The following is a 9,097-nucleotide window of genomic DNA, read 5'->3' on the forward strand; positions in this document are numbered from 1 at the left end:
AGGGCTGTGCGGCCCCACAAAGAAATGCCACCCCACACCATGACTGACACCATGACTTCTCCACGGCGTCTCCAGACTCTTTCACATCTGTCACATGTGCTCATGTGCTCAGTGTGAACCTGCTTTCATCTGTGAAGAGCACAGGGCGCCAGTGGCGAATTTGCCAATCTTGGTGTTCTCTGGCAAATGCCAAACGTCCTGCACGGTGCTGGGTTGTAAGCACAACTCCCACCTGTGGACGTCGGGCCCTCATACCACCCTCATGGAGTCTGTTTCTGCCCGTTTGAGCAGACACATGCACATTTGTGGCCTGCTGGAGGTCATTTTGCAGGGCTCTGGCAGTGCACCTCCTTGCACAAAGGCGGAGGTAGCGGTCCTGCTGCTGGGTTGTTGCCCTCCTACAGCCTCCTCCACGTCTCCTGATGTACTGGCCTGTCTCCTGGTAGCGCCTGCATGCTCTGGACACTACGCTGACAGACACAGCAAACCTTTTTGCCACAGTTCTCATTGATGTGCCATCCTGGATGAACTGCACTACCTGAGCCACTTGTGTGGGTTGTAGACTCCGTCTCATGCTACCACTAGAGTGAGAGCACCGCCAGCATTCAAAAGTGACCAAAACATCAGCCAGGAAGCATAGGAACTGAGAAGTGGTCTGTGGTCACCACCTGCAGAATCACTCCTGTTTTGGGGGGTGTCTTGCTAATTGCCTATAATTTCCACCTTTTGTCTATTCCATTTGCACAACAGCATGTGAAATTTATTGTCAATCAGTGTTGCTTCCTAAGTGGACAGTTTGATTTCACAGAAGTGGGATTGACTTGGAGTTACATTGTGTTGTTTAAGTGTTCCCTTTATTTTTTTGAGCAGTGTATATTATTTTTTTTACCCCTTTATCCCCCCAATTTCGTGGTATCCAATTGGTAGTTATAGTCTTGTCCCATCGCTGCAACTCCCGTACGGACTCGGGAGAGGCAAAGGTCAAGAGCAATGAGTCCTCCAAAAGATGTCCCTGCCAAGCCGCACTGCTTCTTGACACACTGCTTCTTAACCCAATGTATCTGCGGAAACACCTTACAACTGGCGACCGAAGTCAGCGTGCATGCGCCTGGTATGCCACAGGAGTCGCTAGAGCGCGATGCGACAAGGACATCCTGGCCAGCCAAACCCTCCCCTGACCCGGACGATGCTGGGCCAATTGTGCGCCGCCTCATGGGTGTCACGGCTGGCTGTGACACAGCCTGGGATCGAACCCGGGTCTGTAGTGATACCTCTAGCTCTGCGATGCAGTGCCTTAGACTGCTGTGCCACTTGGGAGGCCAAAGGTGGGAATCCTTATGCGAGACAGGAGTCAGGATTTTGGGTTTCAGTGGGGTTGGTACTGGATAGGAAAATAGCCTAGGCTCTAGGACAGGAGAAGTTCGAATTTTCCCTCATGCCTCTGAATTAAGACCTATGAGGTGAATTGTGCATAGGCCTTTCAAATTTGTGACTGTCTTAAAAGTCACATTGACAGCTCAAGTAGAACCCGTTGTTTTATAGGCTATACTGAAGAGGTTTCCTGTATTAACTGCATTCAGGTCCTGTGTGCAGCCCAGCAGTGTCAATTATGCGTGTGGTTTGAATTTATGTCGGCTTTGTGTGAAGTAGATATGCTAGGGCCTAGGCTAAAGGCTTCCATGCGACAACCTGTTTCGTAAAAATCAATGTAATAGCATATTATCTCATCTGCTGCTGCGCATGTTGTGTATTTTGTGGAATTGCATTAGTGCCACATTGGGGGAAAATATTGTAATTTCCCAGGTCTTCTCATTTTATTTTTCAGGAAATGTGAAGTGTTCTCGAGACAGTCCCGGTATCTCGGTTTCCCATGTTAATCCCTAACCACAACACAGAACCAGAAGCCTGGAACAGAAGTGATCAAGCACGGAACATATAATTCAGTACACATCTAAATATTCCCATTTTCAGAGTTCAAACTGTTGTGTTTTCACAGGGAAGTGTGTTGAGTGACAGGACGATGATATTCCTCATTTGTCTGGTGGTGATTGTTAATCAGTGTCTGTGTTAGTGTCCCTGAGCTGGTAATCAGAGAGAGGCTGCAATGCCATTATGGGACTGCTGTCAGACACTGGAGCATTGTGAGTGTGTGCAATGCCATTATGTTAGTGCTGTCAGACACTGGAGCATTGTGAGTGTGTGTGTGTGGAGTTTTAGAGAGCAGTGTCACGGCCCAGACAGATCACTAGTCTCTCTCTCTCTCTCTCTCTCTCCTCTCTCTCACTCTCTCGCACTCACTCTCTCTCTCTCGCTCTCTCTCTCTCTCTCTCTCTCTCTCTCTCACTCTCTCTCTCTCTCTCTCTCTCTCTCTCTCTCCTCCTCTCTCTCTCTCTCTCTCTCTCTCTCTCTCTCTCTCTCTCTCTCTCTCTCTCTCTCTCTCTCTCTCTCTCTCTCTCTCTCTCTCTCTCTCTCTCTCTCTCTCTCTCTCTCTCTCTCACTCTCTCTCTCTCTCTCTCTCTCTCTCTCTCTCTCTCCTCTCTCTCTCTCTCTCTAATTTTCCAGGAAATTTTCCATCGGAAGTTAGCTTATAACAGTGAACCTTTTTTGTGGGATACACATAAGGCAATTCTAGGTCTTGTGGCATATTTTGGTTAAACTATCCCCAATTCAATGGAATTGCAACCCTCTGCATGCACAGTGCATTCTTCCATCACATGTACTGTACAGCTGATTCTCAAGATCTTGCACACTAATGAGATGCTATTGAGCCCACACTACTACCCTGTCTGAGCCAAGGACTACATGCTTTCTGGTAAGTTTTGATTACAATACTGGGTGGGGTGAATATATTTTATATGACATACATGATTTTTTGTTAACTAGTAAATAGTAGCCTACATCAAAGTGTGTTTTAATCATTTCTAACTTATTAACAATTTCTGCTAGTTAGTTTTTGCTTCCATGTGGGTTTTAGCTTGCTTGAGCCTGCTAACTGAGGATTGTTCACCTGTTTCCATCCTCTAGGACCTTTCTGATAGTATCTATGTTTAATCTAACTGCTTAACTATTTATCTGTACATGGAATTGTATTTGTTTTTTAAAACTAATTTATTTCTAATCTTGACAGGAAAATGCCACGGGCGCTATCTGATGTGTAGAGACATTTCACTGCAGCTAATGTAGAAGGAAAAGCTGTGTACCTTTGCAAATACTGTGCCAAATCATATGTGAAGAATGCAACAAAGTTGCAGAATCATCTGGCCAAGTGCATAAAGTTCCCTCAGCGCTCACAACAAGCAACCTCTGACAAAAGTCTCTCTACTTCTATTCAAGGTGAAAATGATGAATCAGACTCCTTATTGATAGCAACAGCTCATGGTCCTCCTGGAATCAGATGTTGTTTTGACTCAATGGAGGAACGTAGTCAGAGAAATGTCGATGAATGTCTTGCGCGAGCGGTGTATGCAACTGGTTCACCACTGATGCTCACAGGCAACGTGTATTGGAAGAGATTTCTGAACGTTCTTTGCCCAGCATACACCCCTCCAACCAGCCATACTTTATCTACTCTGGATGCAGAGTTCAACAGAGTTCAAGTGAAGGTCAAGCAAATCATAGAGAAAGCAGACTGTATTGCAATCATCTCTGATGGGTGGTCGAATGTTCGTGGGCAAGGAATAATTAACTACATCATCTCAACCACTCAACCAGTATTCCACAAGAGCACAGACATAAGGGACAACAGACATACCGGTCTCTTTATTGCAGATGAGCTGAAGGTTGTCATCAATGACCTTGGACCACAGAAGGTATTTGCGCTGGTGACAAATAATGCTGTGAACATGAAGGCAGCTTGGTCTAAAGTGGAGGAGTCCTACCCTCACATCACACCCATTGGCTGTGCTGCTCATGCATTGAATTTGCTCTTCGAGGACATCATGGCACTGAAAGCAATGGATACACTCTACAAGAGAGCCAAGGAAATGGTTAGAATAAGAGAAGAATAAGAGCACCACATTGAAGCTGCCCAGCAGCACCCGTTGGGGTGGTGTTGTCATCAAGTTTGACAGTCTCCTGGAGGGGAAGGAGTCTCTCCAAGAAATAGCCATATCACAGTCTGCCGAAATGGACAACCCCATCAAGAGGATCCTCCTGGATGATGTATTTTGGGAGAGAGTGGTAAGCAGCCTGAAACTCCTGAAACCTATAGCAGTAGCCATTGCACGGATTGAGGGAGACAATGCCATCCTGTCTGATGTTCAGACTCTGCTTGCAGACGTAAGAGAAGAAATCCGTACTTCCCTGCCCACTTCCCTGTTGCTCCAAGCAGAGGAAACTGCAGTTCTGAAATAAAAAAACGTCTTCCTGAAGCCCATACACACCGCAGCGTACATATTGGACCCCAAGTATGCTGCCATGAGCATCCTGTCTGGTGCAGAGATCAACAAGGCCTATGATGTCATCACTACCGTGTCTCGCCAACTTGGCCTGGATGGGGGCAAGGTTCTTGGCAGTCTGGCGAAGTATACTTCCAAGCAAGGGCTTTAGCATGGAGATGCAATATGGCAGTCGTGCCAATATATCTCATCAGCCACCTGGTGGAAGGGACTTTGTGGATCTGAGGCTCTTTCCCCTGTTGCCTCCATCATCCTCCAAATCCCAACAACATCAGCCGCCTCAGAGCACAACTGGTCCTTGTTTGGGAACACACACCAAAGCACGCAACAGGCTGACCAATACAAGGGTTGAAAAATGGGTGGCCATCTGGGCAAATTTGAGGCTTTTTGAGCCTGACCATAAGCCATCCTCAACAAGGTTGGAAAGTGACAGTGAAGGTGAAGCCTCAGAGTCTGATGTTCAAGAGGTGGACATTGAGGAGGTCCAGGGAGAAGACATGGAAGCCTGAGAGGAAGACAACCAAAGCTTTAGTTTGTAGACTATCATTTTAAAGATGTATGTTGAAAAGGTTTTTGGGAGATGCGATGGATCATTGGGGATGTACATTCTTGGCATTCTCTCAACCAGCTTCATGAGGTAGTCACCTGGAATGCATTTCAATTAACAGGTGTGCCTTGTTAAAAGTTAATTTGTGGAATTTATTTCCTTCTTAATGTGTTTGAGCCAATCATTTGTGTTGTGACAAGGTAGGGGTGGTATACAGAATATTGCCCTATTTGGTAAAAGACCAAGTCCATATTATGGCAAGAACAGCTAAAATAAGCAAAGAGAAATGACAGTCATTATTTGAAGACATGAAGGTCAGTCAATGCGGAAAATGAAAAGGAATTTGAAAGTTTCTTCAAGAGCAGTCGCAAAAACCATCAAGCGCAATGATGAAACTGGCTCTCATGAGGACCACCACAGGAAAGAAAGATCCAGAGTTACCTCTGCTAAAGAAACCACTGCTAAAGGACACCAATAAGAAGAAGAGACTTGCTTTGGCCAAGAAACACGAGCAATGGAAATTAGACCGGTGGAAATCTGTCCTTTGGTCTGATGAGTCCAAATGAGAGATTTTTGGTTCCAACTGCCGTGTCTTTGTGAGATGCAGAGTAGGTGAACAGATGATCTCTGCATGTGTAGTTTCCATTTTGAAGCATGGAGGAGGAAGTGTGATGGTGTGGGGGTGCTTTGCTGGTGACACTGCCAGTGATTTATTTACAATTCAAGGCACACTTAACCAGCATGGCTACCCCAGCATTCTGCAGTGACACAGCTTCCCATCTAGTTTGTGCTTAGTGGGACTATCATTTGTTTTTCAACAGGACAATGACCCAACACACCTCCAGGCTGTGTGTGTAAGGGCTATTTGACCAAGAATGAGAGTGATGGAGTGCTGCATCAGATGACCTGGCCTCCCCAGTCAGTCACCCAACCTCAACTCAATTTAGATGGTTTGGGGTGAGTTGGACCTCAGTGAAGGAGTGAAGGAAAGTGAGTGAAGGAAAAGCAGCCAACAAGTGCTCAGCATATGTGGGAACTCCTTCAAGACTGTTGGAAAAGCATTCCATGTGAAGCTGGTTGAGAGAATGCCAAGAGTGTGCCAAGCTTTCACCATTGCTAAAGGTGCTACTTTGAAGAATCTCAAATATAAAAAGTGTTTAACACTTTTTGGGTTACTACATGATTCCATATGTGTTATTTCATAGTTTTGATGTCTTCACTATTATTCTACAATGTCAAAAATAGTCAAATAAAATAAAAACCCTTGAATGAATAGATGTGTCCAAACTTTTGACTGGTACACACATGCTAGCTCTCTATAATTTTGTATAGATAGATAGATGGTGAATGAAGGAACATGGGGAAAACTTTGTGACAGATTAATCAGATAAAGGATTGAGCTGAGAACATCGTTTTAATCCCAGCCTGTGAACTCTATAGTCATAATAGTTATTAACTAACTCAGTCAGTTCATTTATTTTCTACAGACCCCCACAGGCTCAAAATAGCTCACAATTCCCCTTCAAAATGCACTTGCCCTTCGCTTACAGTTCATTACTGTTTGGAGAATAATTAATATTTCATATTTCTGGTCAAAGGATGACGGAAAACATATGAATATTGATGCACCTTTCATTATGACCAAAATTATATTTTCAACTTACCCAGCATTAAGTATTTATGCCATGTCTCTGCAGGGTGTACACAGCAGTTAATGGATTGACAGTCTCCCAGCAGTTGGTTAAATATGACCTTCCTCTCCGTGCATTATGGCATAGTTACCACATTCTTTATGGGCCCATTAACTGCACTGAACCACTGGGTTGACACTTGACAGAGATGGCTGAGTATATTAATGGCAGATTGAGGGGATGGGGTGATGAGGTAATGTTCTGTGGGAGGAGGTTTAAGTGGCTCATCCTTTCTCCCATCTTTATGATGTCACAGCAAACGAGAGGCTGTTTTTGCAGTACAATATTAGAAGACGGACCAGGATCTGAACTCCCCTCCCTGGCAGGCCTGTCGGTCTATCTGTTGTCAGGAAGCTGCAGTCTTTAATGGCCTTGTTCCTCCATGGTCTTTGATTGCACTGAAGACAGTTTCAGGCCTTCTGATGGATAAACATGTACTCCTATTCCCCTTGCAGCAGTCGACATGCCCAGACTGCCAGACTGGCCCACTATCCCCATTCCAACGTCTGACTGTCGGAGAGACAGGTTTAGATAAGTGTTACCCAGCCAGACACAGCATTCTGAAACTAATAAGACACCCCTCCCCTGCTCTTCACACAGACATGTTCAAAATCACAGTCACTCTCTGTCTCCAGGCCTGCACTATGTGAACACTATAGAGATGCTGATATGCAGTACTTGAATACAGAGTCACACAGTGCAGTAGAAGCACACACACATGCAAGTCACACACACACATACATACACACACACACACAGTGCAGTCTGATTCCGACTCCTTTATATCAGAGAACGAACAGATAACCTTTCCCCATAATATCCTGATTGGTCTCCAATGTCTAATTGCAGTGAGTAGATATATTGGCCCACCCATGTAGTTCAGTGATAACAAGGCTCTCCTGTGTGTTAATTGATGCCCCCACACAGCCAGCGTTTGTCTCTCCGTGTTCCTCCACATCTAACACAGTAGACCTACCCACAGGTGGAATTACTGTCTTTGGCAAATGCTCACATGCCATGAATTGGAAGGATGATGTTGGAGGAGGGAGTGCAAGGGGAGAGGGAGAGAGGTGGTCAGATAACGATTAAATGATGCTGTATGTATCCTAATGTCGAGTGGACACTCCAATGCCAAACCAAACCTATTGCTGAGCCCAGGTGTGGGTAATTCAAGGGTTGCAGACTGCGGTGAGTGCAAGCTTTTGTTACAGGCCAGTTCCAACACACATGATTCCATTAACTAACTGCTCATCTGAAACTTGATTAGAGTCAGGTGTGTTCTGTAATTGCTGGTATGGAAAAAAAATCCTACTGTGAACACTGCATCCCTCCTGGAGTGGAGTAGCCCACCTCTGGTTTAACCTAATGTATCATTCAAGAGATTTCTTTGTAATCCAACTTTATTAAGCTACTGGTACTATGCCACCCATTGTAACATATATACAATGTTGTATATTGTTGAGACAGTGGCTGGCTGGCTCCAGCACAGTCTGGATGAGAGAGATTACACATGGGGGATCAGTCTGTACCTGTCTGATGCTCCCCTTGATGCTCTGTCTAATAAACTCAGCCAGTCCCTAAAATGAAAGTCTCTACACCGAATGACTCATCAATTGTACATGTGAGTTGCTGTCTGTTGTTTCTCTCTGTTGTTGTTCTCTGTTGTTGTTCTCTGTTGTTGCTCTCTGTTGATGTTCTCTGTTGTTGTTCTCTGTTGTTGTTCTCTGTTGTTGCTCTCTGTTGTTTCTCTGTGTTGTTGTTCTCTGTTGTTGCTCTCTGTTGTTTCTCTCTGTTGTTGCTCTCTGTTGTTGTTCTCTGTTTTTGCTCTCTGTTGTTGTTCTCTGTTGCTGCTGTCTTTTGTTTCTCTCTGTTGTTGCTTTCTGTTGTTGTTCTCTGTTGTTGTTCTCTGTTGTTGTTCTCTGTTGTTGCTTTCTGTTGTTGTTCTCTGTTGCTGCTGTCTGTTGTTTCTCTCTGTTGTTGCTCTCTGTTGTTGTTCTCTGTTGCTGCTGTCTGTTGTTTCTCTCTGTTGTTGCTTTCTGTTGTTGTTCTCTGTTGTTGTTCTCTGTTGTTGTTCTCTGTTGCTGCTGTCTGTTGTTGTTCTCTGTTGCTGCTCTCTGTTGTTCTCTGTTGTTGTTCTCTGTTGCTGCTGTCTGTTGTTTCTCTCTGTTGTTGCTTTCTGTTGTTGTTCTCTGTTGCTGCTGTCTGTTGTTGCTCTCTGTTGTTGCTTTCTGTTGTTGTTCTCTGTTGCTGCTGTGTGTTGTTGTTCTCTGTTGCTGCTGTCTGTTGTTTCTCTCTGTTGTTGTTCTCTGATGTTGTTCTCTGTTGCTGCTCTCTGTTGTTGTTCTCTGTTGTTGCTCTCTGTTGTTGCTCTCTGTTGTTGCTCTCTGTTGTTGTTCTCTGTTGTTGCTCTCTGTTGTTGTTCTCTGTTGTTGCTCTCTGTTGTTGTTCTCTGTTGTTGCTCT

This window comes from Salvelinus fontinalis, chromosome 2 (genome assembly GCF_029448725.1).
Source record: "Salvelinus fontinalis isolate EN_2023a chromosome 2, ASM2944872v1, whole genome shotgun sequence".
Classification (NCBI taxonomy): Eukaryota; Metazoa; Chordata; class Actinopteri; order Salmoniformes; family Salmonidae; genus Salvelinus; species Salvelinus fontinalis.